The sequence below is a fragment of the Marmota monax genome, unplaced genomic scaffold (assembly GCF_021218885.2).
Source record: "Marmota monax isolate L192 unplaced genomic scaffold, Marmota_monax_Labrador192_F-V1.1 WCK01_AAM20220418_F8-fsc00249, whole genome shotgun sequence".
NCBI lineage: Eukaryota > Metazoa > Chordata > Mammalia > Rodentia > Sciuridae > Marmota > Marmota monax.
In genome coordinates, this window is record NW_026694242.1 from 781,589 (window position 1) to 801,602 (window position 20,014).

The window sequence follows — 20,014 nt, forward strand, 5'->3', positions numbered from 1 at the left end:
TCCTCAGCACCACATAATCCCAGCGGCTCAGGAGGCTGAGATAGGAGGATCGCAAGTTGGAGGCCAGCCTCAGCCACTTAGTAAGGTTCTGAGCAACTCAGGGAGACCCTGTCTCTTAATAAAATACAAAATAGAGCTGGGGACGGGACTCAGTGGTCAAGTGCCCCTGATTTCAATCCCTGGCACAAAAATAAATAAGTAGATAAATAAAAATCAAAGGCAATTGTTTTTCCCAGCCCGAACTGCTAACATTCCTACAAAAACTGGCCCAATGGTCTGGTCTATTGGTTGAAAATGATCAACCCCTTTTATTTGTCAAACATAATAAATAAAACAGAAAAAAAAAATATATATTTTTTGGAATGCAAAGCCTGAGAGAGTCCTATAGAAGCTGCCATGAATAAGTCTCTAGCAGGAGTGACAAAGAAATCTGATTTGTTAAAGTCAGACAACAGTCAAGAGGAAACGGCCCAGACTGCAGATTATGAAGGGACTGTGTCCAACCCAGAGACCAGACCAGAGAGGGCAGGACTCCAGTGCCTAGAAGCTTCAGGAGCAGAATTAAAATCTAATACCTGCAGGAGGAGAGGGGGGGACAGCAGGTCACTGGATGGGACAAAGGGAGGGGCGGGGACTGGGAGAGACAGGGGAATGAATGGACGTCACTTTCCCATATTCACATAGGAACCCACGACCAGGGACACCCCACAGCAGGTCCAGCCACAGCAGTGGGACGTCACACCCCGTGGAGGTGGGACCTGTCAGAATGCACTCGGCTTTTCTGGAGAGCTCAGAAGAACCAAGAGCAAATGAAAAACCATCTAGTCCTTGGGTGTTCGAGGTTCTTAATTTTTAATCCACGAGGGAGCAGGAACACAAAGATTAGAAGACAGGTGTTTTTCGGGCTCCGTGGTAAACCCCTTGCCTGCTCTGTGTGAGGCCCTGGGTTCGAGTCTCAGCACCACATATTCGAAAAACAAATCAATAAAGTCCATCAATAACTAAGAAAAATATTTTTAAAAAGAAGATATGTCTTTTCCCCCCACCAAGTTCCCCCAGGGCTTCCTCAGGGTCAGGAATCAGGTTTTCTGCCATTTGTACAGCTATTCCGTGCACAGGCCTGGGACATAGTAGGTGTTCAATAAAACCCACCAGCCACACAATTGCCCAGTAGGTATAAGAGACACATGGGGAAGGGAAGATTTCCCATCTAATGAAGGACCAGGACAAAGGATAGAAAGAGCAACAATTTCATAAGGAGCAGATACATGCTCGAGTCCAACTCGGGTTCTAAGAAAGAAACTCAGGCGGCTGACGAAAAGACACCAGGCAGAGAGGCAAACAAGGAGCCGGCTCCGGAGACATAGTGCAGCAGAAGAGTTAAAAAAAGACGCGTGTGGGTGGGAAACTGGCGAGTGGTCAAATAATTTCTAGTCAAGTGAGGAAAGGACTCACAATAAAATACGGGGGACAACCAAGCGACTGCAAGGACCCTGACTTCATACTGAAAAGCCCCAGATGGGCTGCGAACTAGAGTAAGCACTGCTTTTACCTTCCTGGGGATGGGGACGGCTGAGTGCCACGTAAGACCCAGAAAACAAAACCCTGTGACACAGAAGTTTCTATACCTCAAAAACACACCCTCACCAGGCCTGGTGGCTACTCGTGTCATCCCAGCAGCTGGGGAGGCCGAGGCAGGAGGATCGCAAGGTGGAGGCCAGCCTCAGCCACTTAGCAAAGCCCTGAGCAACTCAGCGAGACCCTGTCTCTGAATAAAAGATAAAAAGGGGCTGGGGACAGGGTTCAGGGGTTAAGCACCCCTGGGTTCCATCCCTGGGACCAAAAAAGAAAAAGAATCCCTTCTTCCCTCTCATGAAGAAATTAATGGCCCTGGCTCCATGTAGGTGGCTTTCAAAACAGCTCCTGGGTCCTTTAAATTTCTGGTCGTGTCATCTTGCCAGTTAGGATATTGTGAAAGCCACAGCAACATGACCCCGCGCCCGGGAGTGTCGACACAGGGAAGGCTGAGACTCTGCCACACGCTGAGCCACACTGTGGTCCTGCTTAGGGCCACCATAGTCCTGTGGCTTCTGACATGGTGATTTCAGGCGACAGGAAGGATTGACGGGCATTCCTTCTCTTCCCCTGTCACCTGTCACAGCAGGTGCGCCCGGCCATGTCTCCACTGAAGGCCACCTGGGAAGGTTCTTTGAGTTTTTTGACACAATGCTCAATCTTTGGAGGAAGAACAGGTAGATAGATCAGCCTGGGACCTAGACTTCAGACCCGCGTTCCCAGGGCTGGCAAGACACACAGACGAAATCCAGTCACAATATCACTGTGACAAAGTCAGAAGGTTCAGTAAAAGGTGAGAACAGAGCGGACGCAGCAGCGCACATCAGTCATCCCAGTGACTCTGGAGGCTGAGGCAGGAGGATCGCGAGTTAGAGGCCAGCCTCAGCCACTTAGCCAGGTTGTGAGCAAGTCAGGGAGACGCTGCCTCAAATTTAAAAACATAAAGGGCTGGGGATGGGGCTCAGGGGTTACGTGGCCAGGATTGAATCTGGTAACTCCCCTGTCCCCCCCAAAAAAAGGTGACACCAAGTTTGACTCAGGCAGGATGCCAACAGGTGGGTGCAGGACAGAGCTGAGGGAGGCCGCAGAGGAAGCAGGGACCACAGAGCAGCCAGGAGAAGGTAGGGTCTGTGCGGGAGGGTGAGGCCAGGGGGCCAGGAGGCCATGGCCAAGGGCAGTAGGAAACCTGGGCCTCTACAGAGGAGTCCAGAACCCAAGGCCCCCGCACCACCAGGGGTGGGTATAGGGCGAGAAGGCACCATGGGGGGCAGGCAGGTGTCTGAGAGGACTCAGAGGGTTAGGGTCCCCACACTGACGCCGAGCTCCGTGAGGACAGGCCATTTTTAAAATTTTATTATTTATTTTATTATCATTTTTAAACTTATTTTTCTGGTGCCAGGGATTGAACTCAGGGGCCCTCCACCCCTGAGCCCCGTCCCCAGCCCTTTTGCTATTTTATTTAGAGACAGGGTCTCGCTGAGTTGCTTAGAGACTTGCTAGATGGTGGAGGCTGGCCTCCACCTTGCGATCCTCCTGCCTCAGCCTCCCAAGTCTCTGGGATGACGGGCGTGCATCACCCACGGTGCCCAGCCAACGAAGCCTCTTTTAGGATCTGAGCAGCAAAGTGACCACGGTAGGAAACCACCAGGGAGCACTTCTTTCCCCACCAGTACCTACTACAAGCCAACGCTGCCCAAATATTTCCAGCTCTGAGCCTCCCGGGTGCCCGGTAGGATCACGGCTCTTGATTCCTTGTGTGGGGTGACTCACTGTGGCCAAGGATTTGCAAGCAGAAGGGACAGGGAACAATTAACTGTGGGCTCAGAGCCTCCGGTAGTTCCTGCTCCTTTGCCAACACAAACCAGCACATTCCACACCAGGAAGAAGGAGCCGGGCTGGGGTGGGGCTGGGGTGGGGCTGGGGTGGCTGCTCACTCAGCCCCAGGCACTGGGTTCCAGCCCCACACAGGGGAAAAGAAAAACAAACCCGAATCCTACAAAGCCCTCTCTCCAAACCCAGCGGCTCAGGAGGCTGAGGCAGGAGGATTGCGAGTTGGAGGCCAGCCTCAGCCCTTAGCAAGGTCTGAAGCAACTCAGGGAGACCCTGTGTCTAAATAAGATCTAAAAAGGCTGGGGACGGGGCTCAGGGGTTAAGCACCCCTGGGTTCAATGCCTGGCACCAAACAGAGAGAGAGAGAGAGAGAGAGAGAGAGAGAGAAGCCTGCGCTGTTCCAGCCGCTCTGAGGTCACTCAGCGTCCCCTCAGCTGGTGAGTCTGGCACTGCTTGAGAATTCGCCACCAGGAAGCTGAGAGCCCAGGGCCTGTCTCTCTCTCCCTCTCCCTCTCTCTTTTGTTTTTGTTTTCAGTGCTAGGAAATGAACCCAGGGCCCTCTACCGCTGATCTGCCTTCTCAGTCCTTTGAATTTTTAAAATTTTGAGGCAGGTCTCCAAACGGCTGAAGCTGGCCTCACCCTTGCGATCCTCATGCCTCAGCCTCCTGAGTCACTGGGAATATGGTTGTGGGCCCCCCCCCAAATTCCCAAGGGCGGTTTGTTCTTCCCCCAAAGACACTATTCTCTTTTTCTTCCCATTATCAAGGTCACAGAACCACCCGGGAACTTGGAACACCGGGGACTGGTCTCAGCCCCCACTCCTCAGAGGCACCATGATCCTCCGCAAGTCCCTGCAGTCAGTTCCTCATCTGACAGTTGTTTAGTTACGGCTTTGCTAAGTGGCTGAGGCTGGCCTCCAACTTGCGATCCTCCTGCCTCGGCCTCCAGGGCTGCTGGATGGCAGCGCAACTTCACACTAAGTGCCACTTGGTTTGAACCTTTGGAGCTTCACCCAGGCGGTGCTGACCTCTGGGAGAGCTGCGGGTGAACACTTTGTCACAGGGCGGGGGCTGGGTTGCATCCTCAGCACCGCATAAAAAGTAAAGAAAGATGACTGTCACTTTGTGCACAAGCAGAGATGGGAAAAACTGTGCTCTCATGCATTCTCTGTCGTCTAGAACAAACTAGAATAAAAAATTTAGAAAAATAACACTTTGTTCCAGGTGTCACTTTCCCACGGGGAAGAGAAGACCAAGGCGGCTTTCACCAAGAAGCAAGTTCCCTGGAAGCCATTTCTGGAAGTAGGACACTGTCGCCCTGGATGATGGACTCTTTTTTATTTTTCTGTTTTGGTCCCAGGGATTGAACCCAGGGGTGCTTACCCACGGAGCCCCATCCCCAGCCCCTATTTAGATTCTGTTTAGAGACAGGGTCTCGCTGAGTTGTTTAGTTAGGGCTTTGCTAAGTGGCTGAGGCTGGCCTCCATCTTGCGATCCTCCTGCCTCAGCCTCCTGAGCTGCTGGATGACAGACATGCACCACCTCGCCTGGCTTCTAGCATTTTCTTTAGGCTGATTTTATGACTGTCCTCTGCCCTGTTTTTACAACTACTCCTGAATCTCCAGGGCTCTTCACCTCACGTACCCCACAGCTCTCAGTACCGTTTTCTTAGAACAGACAATAGACATCTGCCAAATGAGCACGGAGCACATGGCTTCTCATTCTCGAAGGCTGTGCACATTAACTACTGGCCCAGGAGCACAATTTGCATATAGTGACGCGGAAATAGCAATCTGCTTACCTACTTGCATAAAATGTAATTTCCTCTGCAAAGTCAGAACTACAAAACTTTTATTTTTTCCCCAGAGACTGAACCCAGGGGTGCTTAACCACGGAGCCACATCCCCAGGCCCTTTTATTTTATGTCTTTATGTCCCCAGGCCCTTTTATTTTATGTCTTTATGTTGAGGCAGGGTCTCACTAAATTGCTGAGACTGGCCTCCACCTTGCAATCCTCCTACCTCAGCCTCCCAAGCCACAGGCAGGCACAACTGTGTCTGGATCTTGGAGCTACAAAAATTTTAAACAAAAGGTGAAGTAATATTTCAAGATCCTTTGCAGACTAATGATTCATTACTGCCCTCAAGGGGCTTGGCGTTGGGAAGGGGCAAAGTCTCAGAATGTTTCAGTCAAACCCAGGTCCTGAAGTGGATGTTCAAAGTTCAAGATCAGTCGGCCAAGAAGCTGCTGGTCACATGCCAGCCAGGATCTGAAGGGTCAGTCGGCGCAGGCCAGGAGACCTATTTCTAGCATGTGAGCGAGGGAATCCAATATCTTAAGGACTGAAGTAGGAGACCGAAAGAGTCTCAATGAAACCGCTACCTACTCTGGCTAGACTTATACCCCAAGTGATTTTTCTGGGCCAAGAGCAACGAGAACGGGTCCAGGAGTGTCCCACGAGGGGACGCAGCAAGAGCTACCCACTCACTCAGCAGACTGAAGACTGGTGCCAGGGTGTTTTGGTGCCAGGGATTGAACCCAGGGGCACTCCACCCCTGAGCCCCGTCCCCAGCCCTTTTTATATTTTACTTAGAGACAGGGTCTCGCTGAGTTGCTTAGGGCCTTGCTAAGTGGCTGAGGCTGGCCTCCAACTTGTGAACCTCCTGCCTCAGCCTCCCAAGCCGCTGGGAAGACAGGTGTGCCTGATGCTATTCTGCATCTCTAACCCCAACTCATTCAAATACCGTAACTAGAGGCCGGCTCAGCCTATGACACATTCTGCTATGTGAACCAACTCTCCCAAGTCCCTCAAGGTTTCTTGACACTGGGAGAGAAACAGACTGTACCATGGGGAACGGGCTTCTAACAGAGTGGCTAAAAAGAAAAAATAAGTGAGAGCAAAGACTGAAATACCTAGAACCCCCATGCATTGCCAATAAGAGTGTAAACTGGACAGGTATGGTGACGCACCCCTGTCATCATAGTGGCTCTGGAGGCTGCGGAAGGAGGATTACAGGTTGGAGGCCAGCCTCAGCCACTTAGCGAGGCCTAAGCAACTCAGTGAGACCCTGTCTCTAAATAAAATCTAAAAAGGGCTGGGGACGGGGCTCATGGTTACGCACCCCTGGGTTCAATCCCTGGGACAAAAAAATAAAAAAGTGTCAACTGGGGGCTGGGGGTGTGGCTCAGCCGTAGAGCACTCACCTAGCAAGTGTGAGGCCCTGGGTTTGATCCTCAGCACCACATAAAAATAAATAAATAAAATAAAGGTATGGTGTCCAACTACAACTAAAAAATAAATATTTTTTTTAAAAAGTGCCAACTGCTATGACTTGAAAACTGGCCCTACTCACTAAAGCAGAACAGAAAGAGATCCCCCCACCCCCAACTTCATACATGGAAATCTGACCCCAGTGCCTTGGAATGTGACTCATTTGCAGACAGGAGCTTTAAAAGAGGTAATTAGGGTTCAATGAGGTCATTAGGGTGGGCCCTGGTTGCATGTGACTGGTGTCATACACAAGAGGGCTCGTCACTGACCCACAGAGAAGCAAGATCACGTGGAGGTCAGGCCACCAAGGACAGAGGCTTCAGAAGATCCTAATTGGGCCTCTACCTCACAGCAGGCTCCAAACTCTGGCAGACAGGAGTCCTCTGAGCCTCCCAGCTGTGAGCGCAGTGCGAGCAACACAGGCACCAGGACTCGGCTTTTCTGCTTTATTTATTCTTTTGAGATGGAGCCTAAGTTGCCCAGGCTGATCTTGAGCTCCTGGCCTCAAACAATCCTCCTGCCTCAGCCTCCCACACAGCTGGGACAACAGGTGAGCGCCACAGCACCTGGCATGAACAACTGTAAATACATTATGCTACACCACATCCTAGAATAGTACTGAGCAATGAAAATGGAATTAAGATTGCAAATAATGTGGGCGTGGTGGCCCACGCCTGTAACCCCAGTGACTTGGGAGGCTGAGGCAGGAGGATCACAAGGTGGAGGCCAGCCTCAGCAACGTAGCAAGGCCCTCAGCAACTCAGGGAGACCCTGTCTCTAAATAAGATACAAAATAGGGCTGGGGACGGGGCTCAGGGGTTGAGCGCCCCTGGGTTCCATCCCTGGTACCAAAATAAAACAACGATAGTAAAATCAGAAAGAGTTTGTATTGTTAACACAAAGCCTCACAGACAACACCGAGTTAAAGGACACAGGTGAGAAGAGCACACATGGTGTTATTTATTATGTACCCATAATTCAAATCAAGCAAAACGAGTCCACAGCGTGAGAAGTTAGCCCACTGGGGCTGGGGAGGTAGCTCACGGGTAGGATGCTTGCCTAACACGTGGGAGATTATGGGATAGATCCCCAGCGGCACTTAAAAAATAAAAGGAAGGAAGGGGTTGGGGTTGGGGCTGAGGCTGGGCGGCAGAGTTCCTCAGCAGCACATAAAAGTAAACAAACAAGATAAAGGTACTGTGTCCAACTACAACTAAGAAAAAATACATAAATAAATAAAGAATAAACAAGCCGGGCTCTGTGGCACACACCTGTCATCCCAGAGGCTCTGGGAGGCTGAGGCAGGAGGATCGCAAGGTGGAGGCCAGCCTCAGCAACTTGACAAGGCCCTTAAGCCACTCAGGGAGACCCTGCCTCTAAATAAAATATAAAAAAGGGCTGAGGATGGGGCTCAGGGGTTGAGTGCCCAAGGTTCAAGGTTCCCCAAGACCAAAAAGTTTAAAATACAAAAAAATTAAAGGTACGGTGTGTATCGACAACAAAAAATAAAAAATAAAAGGCTGAGGGGAATCAGCATAGTGACCCTGCCCCGGAGCAGGGGGCTGGCACAGTTGAGGGAAGCACAGGGGGTTTCTGAGTTCATGAGAATTCTCCAAGTCCTTCAATTATTCATGCACTTTTCTGTGTGGGTGCCCTTTATTAAAATACAGAAACGACAATTTACTTAAAAACCAGAAGGGCCACTCTGGTGGCACTTGGCAGAGATCTTATCTCAGCGCTCAACAGGTCAGGTTCTTCACCTGCTGCCATGAAACATTTGAAAAAGAAATACCGCTCTGCACACGGTCCCCAGCCTCCTGTCGTGAGTGTCTCCCAGGACAGGTGGCACAGCTCAAAGGGCCCAAGAACGGGGACAGTTCAACACTCGCACCATCTTGGCAGGAGGGAAGCATTCCATTTCACTGAAAGGAAAATATATTCCAGTGGACGTTCAGAGTAAGAAAACAGCCAGTTAATACCCAGCCACAGCAGCTTTGGAGGCTGAGGCAGGAGGATCACAAGGTGGAGGCCAGCCTCGGCCAACTCAGCAAGACCTTGTCTCTAATAAAATATGAAAAGGGCTGGGATGGGGTGCAGCAGTCGAGGGCCCCTGGGTTCAATCCCTGGTAGGAAAAAAAAAAGTGGGGGGTCATAGACCTAGGTCAGGGGGACTGGAAAAAAGAAACCCACGCAGGCCTCCCACCCTGAGACAGGGCAGCCCCAGAAGGCCACCAGGAGAAGCAAGCCATCTTGACTCATAAGCCTCAGGGAGCACCGAGGGCCACCTTCCATCTGTCTGGCAAAAGTCACAGAACCTAGGCCACCCGTGCAGGGGGCAGGGGGGGCGCATGCAGCTGCAGGTCCCCTCTCGCGGCCGACCCAGGTCCTCAGGCTTCTTTGAAGTCCTTTTCCTGGGACCTGCCACGGCTGGTGGCCGGCGGGCAGTCCCGGGCGACAGGAAAATGGACAACAGAATCAGGCTGACAGATCGCCAAGGCAGGGATGACGTCACCCAAACAGAGCCCCGGGGACAGCCACAGCCCCACAGCAGGGCTGCAGCTGAGGCCCGGAGCAGGAGGCCAGCGCTGTGGGTCACCCTGGAGGCGACCCGAGGAGGCTTCCTTCCTCCCGAGGAGACATCCTGCCAACAACTATTCTTCTTCTTCTTTTTTTTTTTTAAATATATCTTTGGTTGGAGGTGGACAGGATCCCTTGGTCCCTTTTCATATTTGTGTCCCTGGAGCGGGGGGTGGAGTCCAGGCCTCACTCCTGCTAGGCGGGCTCTGCCTCCCAGCCCCAGCCCAGCCCAGCCCAAAGGGCTATTCTTAAAAAATTGTTTCTGGAATCACAGTCTGGAAGACTAAAACGGAAACTAGCCACAGACTTCCAAAAGCCCTGTTCCCATTTCACCCAGCCTATCACTTTGACCTTTGACCTGCAAATCACTGTCCACAATCACCATTCAGATAAAAATGAGCAGGGCCAGGCGGCCCCCACCTGGCATTGCAAATGCATGGCGAGGCTGAGGCAGGAGGATCACAAGGTAGAGGCCAGACTCCGCAAAAGTGAGGCTGTAAGCAACTCAGGGAGACCCTGTCTCTCCATAAAATATAAAATAGGGCTGGGGACGGGGCTCAAGGGTTGAGGGACCCTGGGTTCAATGCCCAGTACCCCCCACCCCCCAAAATTTCTTTTTTTTAATGTAGTAAAGTGTAGGGGCTGGGGATGCAGCTCAGCTGGTGGAGTGCTTGCCTTGCATGCACAAGGCCCTGGGGTCAATCCCTAGCGCGCGCGCACACACACACACACACACAAATGTTCTAACTATAAATGCAAAGTGTTTTTCAGTCTTTAATGCTGTATATACAAATGGGGGAAGTCAATACAGAGAAGATGAGAACACACTGCAACGTGTCTATGCAGCAGCTGCACACAGGACAGTGTGGAGACCCACTAGAGGACACCAACACATAAGTGTTTTCATAACACAATGACAACCTTATACAGGAGCAGAAAGCCAGTAGCCAAAAAGTGGCGGGACAGGGGGAATGGTTTATGTCTCCTGCTTGAGAACCCTTCAAAAGACGACATCAGTTGAGAGCAGGGGTTGTGCATGATTGTCATCTGTCTGGAGGCTGAGGCAGGAGGATCGCAAGTTGGAGGCCAGCCTCAGCCACTTAGCAAGGCCTTAAGCAACTCAGCGAGACCCTGTCTCTAAATAAAATAGAAAAAGGGCTGGGGACAGGGCTCAGGGGTGGAGTGCCCCCTGGGTTCAATCCCTGGGACCAAAAATAAATAAGTAAATAAATAAAATAAAATCACAGTTGGTCCAAAAAAGGGGAGTAGAGGGGCAATTAAGAAAGAAAAAAGAAAACTATTGCCCCAAGTGGTTGCCAACAATTACCTGCAAGGACACACTAATAAAACTATTTTTAGAGTGCCTTCTGCATCCCAGGGTCCTGTTTGTTTGCTCACACAGTGGATCATAAACGTTGTGGAGACAGGGTGGCGAGGGCGGTCATCTAATGGTGTTGATCCTACGACTGAGGCCACACTAAGCTTTCTTGTCAGCTTTAGAAAAAAAAAAAAATCCAGCATGCCAAATGTGCCTCTGTTCAAAGACACTGCAGTGCGATGTAATGACAGGGACGTGGTCTCCCTCTCCGGTGAACCAAAATTGCCACCAGAGCAGAAAGAGAAACATGTATCCTGCTGAAGGTGATTCTTCAAAAGATGGGATCAATTAGAAAGCGCAGTGCTACTTTCCACACTCTTTCAAGAGCCAACCGGGTAGATACGGGTCGCCAGAACACCAGACTATCCGGATGACACAATTCACTTGCAGAGATGAGAAATGATTCCTCTTTCCAAAAGCCTCAAGTTCTCTCAGCAGCTCAGGAGGCCGAGGCAGGAGGATCGCAAGGTGGAGGCCAGCCTCAGCAACTTAGTGAGGCCCTAAGCAACTCAGTGAGACCCTGTCTCTAAATAAAATACAAAAGAGGGCTTAGGGGGTGGCTCAGGGGTCGAGTGCCCTTGAGTTCAATCCCTAGTACCCCAAATCGTGGCCTCAAGTTGTCCTGCCAACTCATTCCACCGGAGTTCATGGCTGTGATCGCTCACCATTTTACAATTCCTTGAGGACAGGCACCACCTCTGGTCCCTGAGTCAATTTCCAGCAACGCCCAATACATACGTGGCAGATACTCAAAACATTTCATGAATGAATGAAAAAGTGCTCATCGTTACTCTCCTCCATACTCAAACATGATACAAGCCTCCAGCACGTATTAGTCACTTAAATGTGGTCGGCCTGGGTAGCAAAGTAAATAAAACAATAAAAACGGACATAGAACACAACAGGGTCACGGACACCAAGCTTTAGGGTGGACAGTATCTTCAACTGAAGTATTTATAACTACTTTCCAGGCCGGGTGTGGTGGCGCACACCTGTCATCCCAGTGGCCCAGGAGGCTGAGACAGGAGGATCGCAAGGTGGAGGCCAGCCTCAACAACTTAGCAAGGCTCTAAGCAACACAGTGAGACCCTGTCTCTAAATAAAATGCAAAATAGGGTTGGAGATGTGGCTCTGCGGTTAAGCACCCTTGGGTTCAATCCCCAGTACCCCCCCCCAAAAAAAGCATAACTACTTTCCAGTTCTTAAGACTCAAATCTGAACAAATCCTCCCAAGTTTGAAGAGAGAAACACACTCCCAGGAGACTTTATTAAACCATAGATGAGAAGTCATGCGGCTAATCAGCTGTCGAAGTCACAAGGAGGAGACAAGGGTTTGTTCTTTCAGAATCCACAGAGGCAGTATTTCCAATGGGGAAGAACCAACTAGTTGGACAGCCAGAAATTATAGGTGAGAACAAGGTTTCCATATTTGCAGATCTAGCTGAAAACTAAGGTAGGAAACATTTCTAACCCATGAAGTACCTTGCCAGAATTCAAGAGCTTCAAGTTTGGAGATCACACACCCCACAAATATGCATCACAAGTCGCAACTGCAGATAGGGCTTTCAAGGTATGGCCAGCAGAGAGGCTCTCGTATGACATCACTAAGGAAGGGCAGGAAGGTGGCAGAGACCAGGTACCAGGTGGCAAAAAGTAAATCTCAAGCCTTAGGGGCTCTTGAAAGCCACACAACCCGCAGGCCGGGTCCAGTCTGCTACCTGGGCTTGAATCTGTGCTCTAGGACTTGGGCGCTGTGTGACCTTGAGCAAGTGACTTAACCTCTCTGTTCCGTGTCTATCAATAAGTGAGCACATCACCAACAGACTTGGCTGCCAAGCGCATCGCGAACGCCCAAATCTCTGCTGCGACGATCGGTCTCAGCGGGTCTCAGCGCTGCCACTCCACGGATCGCTAGGTGGCCCGCCTGAGGTCCCCAAAACGTCGGAAGGCATCGCAGCTCCACGGCCGGGCACCAACTCCCTCCGCCCGTCCCCCAGGAACTTTGCAAAACTTCCTGCAGGATTTTCCGCGACGCGCTGCTGGTGACAAAAAGCTCCCTGTCTCCCGGAGCCCGAGCCGTCTCACATGGACACCAGTGTCCGCGGCCAGCCCCGCGCACGTGACCTGACTCACTGCTCGGACTCGGGTGGCCCCCCGGGGAGCCTCCACCACCGACGGGGCCCCTAGACGGCGGAGGGGGACACGGCGCCCGTCCCCAGGGCGGCCCGGGCCGGCGGCGGGCGGAGTCCCCGGCAGCTCCCGTCTCCCGGGGTCGCCGCCGCCGCCTCTCCCAGGTCCCGCCGCGGCGCAGCGCCGCCGCCCGTCGGGAAGGCCCTCGGCGGGGCCCCCCAGCGCGATGCCACCCGTCGACCAGCAGCCGGCGACCCGCACCCCCGGGGCCGAGGTCACGCCCGGCGACCTCTGACCCGTCCGCGGCCGGGTGCGGCCCGGGTCTGACGCCGGGGCGAGGGCGACGCCGAGGATCCCCCGCGGGGCCCGTCCGGGGCGGAGGCCGCGAGGCGCGGGCGACCGGAGGCCGCGGCGGGGGAGGGGGCCGGGCCTCGGGCCAGGCCGGGCCGCTGCTTACCGCGGCCGCTGCGCTGGGGGCTCCGGGGGCCGGGGCGCGTCGCCGAGGAGGGCTCCCGCCGAGGAGGACACGCGACGGAGGACAGGGGGGCGGAGAAGTCCAAAGCCCGGCTCCTGGGGACTCCTCTGCGCTGTCGCTCAGCCGCCAACGCCGCCGCTGCCGCCGCCTCTGGCTTTATGGCCAAGACTCCGGCCCCGCTCCCACTTCCGCCACCGCCGCCGCCCCGAGAGGAAGTACCTGTCACGAGACGCTTGACGCCGGGGGTGCGTGGGAAGAGCCCCGCCTCCACCTGGCGTCACGTTCCGGCCGCGTAGGGGCTGGGCCGGGGTCACGTGGTCCAAACATGTCTGCCCCCTGCTCGGGCGCCGCCATCTTGGAGAGCCGTACCAAGAGCAGGGCGGCGCCATGTTGGACCCGCAGACCGATTCCTCAGCCCTCCATCCCCACGTTCCTCCACAATAAAGAATGCCAGAGCGACAATTGCGAGGGTCAACCGGCCCTTAGCAGTAGTGTCCCTATCGGAAGGGAGCCCATCAGCCAATCGAGTGTCCTGAGGTTTGCAAGCATCATCAAAGCTTGCTGTACGGAGGAATTCAAAAGCTTGCTGCAGAAAAGGACTTTACCAAGGAAAAATGTCTAGAGCGCACAGATGATTTGAGAGATTTGCAGAAGCGAGAAGAAGAGCCGTCATCTTTACGGTGCACCTATACTATACGCTTGGATCGGCTCGATGTAGCCTGACTTTAACCCCCTACAGAACATGATCATCACCATTTCACAAATAAGGAACTCACCAGAAGGACCCAGCTCCCACATTAAAGGGAAGGCGGGAATGGGAACCTGCCTGTCTGTCGGGTGCCTGGGTGTGCTCTTTGTAGCCAAGTGAAAAATGTCTGCACCGTGTGTAGCTGGCAATAGAGGCCCAGAGATGGGTTAGACATAGCCCAGGAAAATCTTGGTCAAGCTCATAAAAGTATGAAGCACCCTCCCAGCACCAGCCACATCTGGATTATTATTATTATTATTATTATTATTATTATTATTATTATTTTAGGTACTGGGGTTGAACTCAGGGGCACTCACCGCTGAGCCCCAGCCCCAGCACTTTTTTATATTTTATTTAGAGACAGGGTCTCACTGAACTGCTCAGGGCCACGCTAAGTGGCTGAGGCTGGCCTCCACCTTGTGATCCTCCTGCCTCAGCCTCCCGAGCCGCTGGGATGACAGGCGTGCGCCACCGCGCCAGGCACCTTCAGCAACAGGCTCTTCTCATAGTCTTTTCCTGTTTTTTGAACACTGAAACTCCATTCTTTTGGTTGTTCTGTCCCAAAACCTGTAAATCATTCTGAACTCCTATAATGACCTCCAAGATAATATATTCCAGGACTGGGATTGTGGCTCAGTGGTGAAGCGGTTGCCTAGCAAGTGTGAGGCCCTGGGTTCCATCCTCAGCACCACATAAAAATAAATAAATAAAATAAAGATATAGTGTCCATGTACAACTAATACATATATATATATATATATCCCAGAACCTATATAAATATAAATGGTCTGATTGGGAAACAGGGTCTTTGACGTAAAGATCTCAAGATGACATCATCGTGGATGATTTAAGTGAAATCTACAACCAATAACAAGTATTCTTATAAGAGGCACAGTGGAGTCCCACAGAGAAATCCATGTGAGGTGGAATTTAAGATTGGTGTGAGAACAAGCTAGAGGTTGCTGACATCCACCGGAAGGTGGAAGAAACAAACAAAAAAAGCAATTTAGAGACTTTTGGCTGGGTACAGTGGCGCTCTCCTGTAATCCTAGCAGCTCAGGAGGCTGAGGCAGGAGGATCACAAGGTGGAGGCCAAGCCTCAGCCATTTAGTGAGGCCCTAAGCTACTCAGCGAGACCCTGTCTCTAAATAAAATAGAAAAAGGGCTGGGGACGGGGCTCCCTGGTTAAGCGCCCCTGGGTTCCATCCCTGATGACAAAAAGATAAAAAATAAAATAAAAGTAGACGGGCACTTGCCTGGCATGCATGAGGCCCTGGCCTCCCGAGATGCTGGGATGACAGGCGTGTGCCCAACATCTGGCTCCTCATATATCTTTTGGAAGGAGTGGAGGGACATCAACATTGAGTTGGCAGCAGAAGCCAAAGTAAAAATAAAATAAAACAGCTGGAGACGGACTTGTCTTAGTGATGAGATTCTGGACACCTCTATTGAGCTGTGCTGGAGGCCACCTGCTCTCTACCCTTTCCCTCTTGGTCCCTGCCCCAATGTTCAGGGCTTTACTCTATGCTTAATGGGAAATCATGGCTGCATCCAGGAAGTGGCCTTAGCAGGAGCTGTGGGAGGGTCAGTGCCCAGGACCTAGCCAACTGGACTCACAGAAGACCCTGGTGATATACCCTAAAAATGTGGAGGATGGAACATTTCTGCTAGAGTTTGAATTTTCATGTTCGCCCAAAGCCCACCGGTTAAAGGTTTGGTCTTCAGAGTGGCACTATTGGGAGGCCGTGGAGCCTTTAAGGGGCGGGGCCTAGCGGGAGGTCTTTAGGTCTTTGGTGCTGTGCCCAGTCCCTCCCTCTCATTTTCTCCCTGGTCATGAGCCCTTTCCTGCTCCACCATGATGAGCTCCCACCATGAGGCCAGAAGCCACCTGCTCAACTTCTCATGGACTGGAGCTTCCAAAAACCTAGGAACCAAAATAAACCTTTTTTCTTTATAAGTTGGTTATCTCAGGTCATTTGTTATCCTGGAAGCTAATGCAACTCCTGTGGAAAAACTCTCACCAATGAGTCTCAGGATTTGCAGACGGGGGCTGAGAAGTAGTCTCTGTTTCTCTTCTCCCCAAGGGACTGTCCTGCGTGGCCTTGTGGGACCAGGGGTGTCTGAATTACCAAATAAAAATGCTGTGCTAAAATATTCTTTGCATTTATCTGAAATTCGAATTTAATGTCTCTTTTTTCTTTCTTCCTGCTGCCCAGGATCCCAGGATTGAACTCCCCAACAAAGTGACATAAAGTTGGAGGCCAGCCTCAGCAACTGAGTGAGACCCTAAGCAACTCAGCGAGACCCTGTCTCTAAATAAAATATAACAAGGGCTGGGGACAGGGTTAAGTTCCCCTGTTGAGTTTGGGTTCAGACTCTCTTTTTTAGTATCAATTCAGGGATTGAACCCAGGGGGGGCTTACCCACGGAGCCCCCATCCCCTGCCCATTTTATTTTTTACTTAGAGACAGGGACTTACTGAGTTGCTTAGGGCCTCACTCAATGGCTGAGGCTGGCCTCCAACTTATGATCCTCCTGTCTCAGCCTCCCGAGCTGCTGGGATGACAGGCGTGTGTTACTGCACCCAGCCCCACTACCCCTTAATAACACCCTGCTGAGGACCAGGCCTTCAAGATTTGAATTCTTGGGAGACATACAACACCCCAACCAAAGCACCCATCTTGCTGGCTTCTCACTCAGGAGGAATGGAGAGAGAAGGGGGAGACTTTGGAGGAAGCCCAGGAGGGAGGAGGACCTCAAGTCTGAGCCAAAGCCCCTGCCTGTGACTCTGAGATTGAAGGACCCCCCTCCCTGATTCTGGGACTATTTCCCCTGTGCCCTGTGTCACCTGCAGGCCCTACAGAGGATGTGAGGGCCAGCAAGCAAGGCCAGAAAGCAGCCGTGGTCCTGTGTCAGCTATTAAAAGGGCCACCATTCCAACCGCCTTCTGGTGTCACCTTGGTCGTAAATCAGATGACTGTTTCTTTCTGAGTCTATTTCTAGATTCGGTCCTGGTCCATTCATCTTGTTTACCTGTCCCTCTGCCAATCCCACACTGTACTCAGTCCTGGCTGAAAATCCTGCTAGCTGGGCACATGGGCACACGCCTGGCTCAGGAGGCTGAGGCAGGAGGATCGCAAGTTGGAGGCCAGCCTCAACAAAAGCGAGGCCCTGAGCAACTCAGGGAGACCCTGTCTCTAAATAAAATCTTAAAAGGGCTGGGGACGGGGCTCAGGGGTCGAGTGCCCCTGGGTTCAATCCCTAGTACCCAAGGGGGAAAGAATCCTGATAGAATATTGGCCAGAATTACATGAATACATTCTTATATATATATTTAGTTGGAACTGTATCAGGTTGTACCGCCCCGTGAGGATGGAAATACTTTGGTCTGTGTATGATAACAGTTTTTTAAAAATATTTATTTCTTAGTTGGAGATGGACACAATACCTTTATTTTATTTATTTATTTTTATGTGGTGCTGAGGATTGAACCCAGGGCCTCACACTTGCTAGACAAACTCTCTACCACTGAGCCACAGCCCCAGTCCTGCAGGTGGAATTTTTATGGAATGACAATAATGGCTCACATACAATTTTTATACTGGTTTTCACCTATTGTCATATTAAATGCAGTTGTTATGTTACCCAATAGGATCTAAACGTCTAAAAAATAAATATCACTTTCACATTCTCCCTCATCATGTCAGAAACATGTTCACTATTAATAGGTCCATGGCTGGAGGACGGCAGGTTGGTGTGGCCACTCTGGAGAACAGGATAGAGATTCCTCAGAAAACTGGGAATGGGACCACCATGGGACCCAGCTGTCCCACTCCTCGGTTTATACCCAAAGGACTTAAAATCAGCACACGACAGGGACACAGCCACATCGATGTTTATAGCAGCTCAATTCACAATAGCTAAGCTATGAAACCAGCCTAGGTGTCCTTTAGCAGAGGGACGGATAAAGAAACTGTGATTCATATACACAGTGGAATATTACTCAGCCATCAAGAAGGATGAAATGATGGCATTTGCAGGTAAATGGACGGAACTGGAGACGATCGTGCTGAGTAGAATAAGCCAGTCCCCAAAACTCAAAGGCTGAGTGTCCTCTGTGATATGGGGACGATGACCCACAACAAGGGGTGGAGGGTGGGAATAGCAGTTCACTGGATGAGACGCAGGGGAGTGAAGGGAAGGGAGGGGAGGGGACTGGGAGAGACAGGGGAATGAATGGACGTCACTTTCCCATGTTCACATAGGAACCCAGGAGCGGGGCACCCCACAGCAAGTCCAGCCACAGGAGTGGGACGTCACACCCTGTGTATGTGTGACATGGCAGGATTCACTCTACCATCAAAAAAGAATTTGGGAAAAATATGTTCATTATTGAACATTTTGGAAAAATCAGGGATTTACGAATGATAACCAATAATCACACAATTTACAGATAATCAGTAATAGGCGGCATATATTATTTATGGGTTTTGCTTATGTATGCTTTTTTAATTTTTTTTTTTTTGTACCAGGGACTGAACCCAGGCTCACTCGACCCCTGAGCCCCATCACCAGCCCCTTTTTTCTATTTTATTTAGAGACAGGGTCTCGCTGAGTTGCTTAGGGCCTCATTAAGTTGCTGAGGCTGGCCTCCACCTTGCAATCCTCCTGCCTCAGCCTCCCTACTCACTGGGATTACACGCATGCACCCCTCTGCCCAGTGAAACTATTTTTAAATACATGTTTTTTAGTTGTCAATGGACCTTTATTTTATTTCTTTCTATGTCGTGCTGAGAATGGAACCCAGGGCCTCACACATGTTAGGCGAATGCTCTACCACGGAGCCCCAGCCTGAAACTGTCTTATTTTGATGCTTAAATTCCATAAAGGATGGACAGCCATGTGCAGATATTATTGGACACCAAGAATATGATCCAAGGGTCACAGACAGAGAGCGGGACCCCAGCAGGTGCTCTTGGATTTTCCTGGCCTCCCTGGATCCACCTTATGATCCTCCTCCCTCAGCCTCTGGGCTATGGGGCAGGACGCCAAACAATGGAGCAGCAATAAATTTAGATTTTATGGCTGACTTTGAGGAAGACAGCTTCTAGTTTCTATGATCCACATCCAGAAAAGGAATTCGAGTCTTTATGACCTGCTTTGGAGCAGGAGAGAAGGCGGGAGGGAGCACAAAAGGTCAAGAAGAGATTTGGCCTCTGAGGATCTTTGAAATCATCCTTCAGTTCAAAGTACCCCGTTGCCAAGGTGCTGTATGTTGGGGTGCAGTTTTAAACGCCTGGAGCTCATCAACCCCTCACTCCCAGCCACGAGGTTGAGTGTGTGTTGGGACATGTCTCAGTTGGCAGGAGGACAGTCCGCAGCGCCACCTTCGCCCCGACTTCCTGCTTATGCTCTGCTTTAAACTCAGCAGAGGTCCACTGAGGGCCTCGGGATCTTTTTCTGAGCATGCGCAGGCCCCGTGACCCACGATGCCCTCGGCCTCCTGGGTTCCTGAGACTCTGTCAGGGCTTCCAATGATCTCATGGATTATTCCAGAACCTTTTCCTTTTTTAAAATTTATTTATTTATTTATTGTCTATTGTTTGATGAATGGATCATCAAGCGGTCACAAATTTAAAAACACTTGTCTGAAATTTTTTTTTTTTTTAAATGTTCTCTAGGGCTGGGCACAGTGGCACACGCCTATCATCCCAAAAGCTGGGGAGGCTGAGGCAGGAGGATCGCAAGTTAGAGGCCAGCCTCAGCAACTTAACAAGGCCCTAAGCAACTCAGTGAGACTCTGTCTCTAAATAAAAATAAATAAATAAAACACTGGGGATGGGGCTCAGTCCCTGGTATCAAAAAAAAAAAAAACTCCCCAAACAAAAACAAATTTGCAGAGGCGTGTTCACATAGGATGAGGGCCAGGATGGGCCAAGGACAGGCAGCCTCACAACCGAGGTCTTCCTGTGGGCCTCTACACAGGTCAGAAAATGACTGTTCTGTGACCTGGGAACAGGTCTGAAATCT

General features: G+C 51.1%; 1 protein-coding gene across 1 annotated transcript in view; it reads right to left on the minus strand.

Annotated features, from left to right (window-relative positions):
- The window catches only part of Rab7a (RAB7A, member RAS oncogene family), a 30,515-nt gene extending 17,076 nt beyond the window's left edge, over positions 1-13,439 (minus strand). The window contains exon 1 of the mRNA XM_046466958.2: positions 13,219-13,439. The gene's annotated coding sequence lies outside the window, so the exon portion shown is untranslated. The remainder of the gene's footprint in view (positions 1-13,218) is intronic.
- Between the last annotated feature and the right edge of the window lie 6,575 nt (positions 13,440-20,014).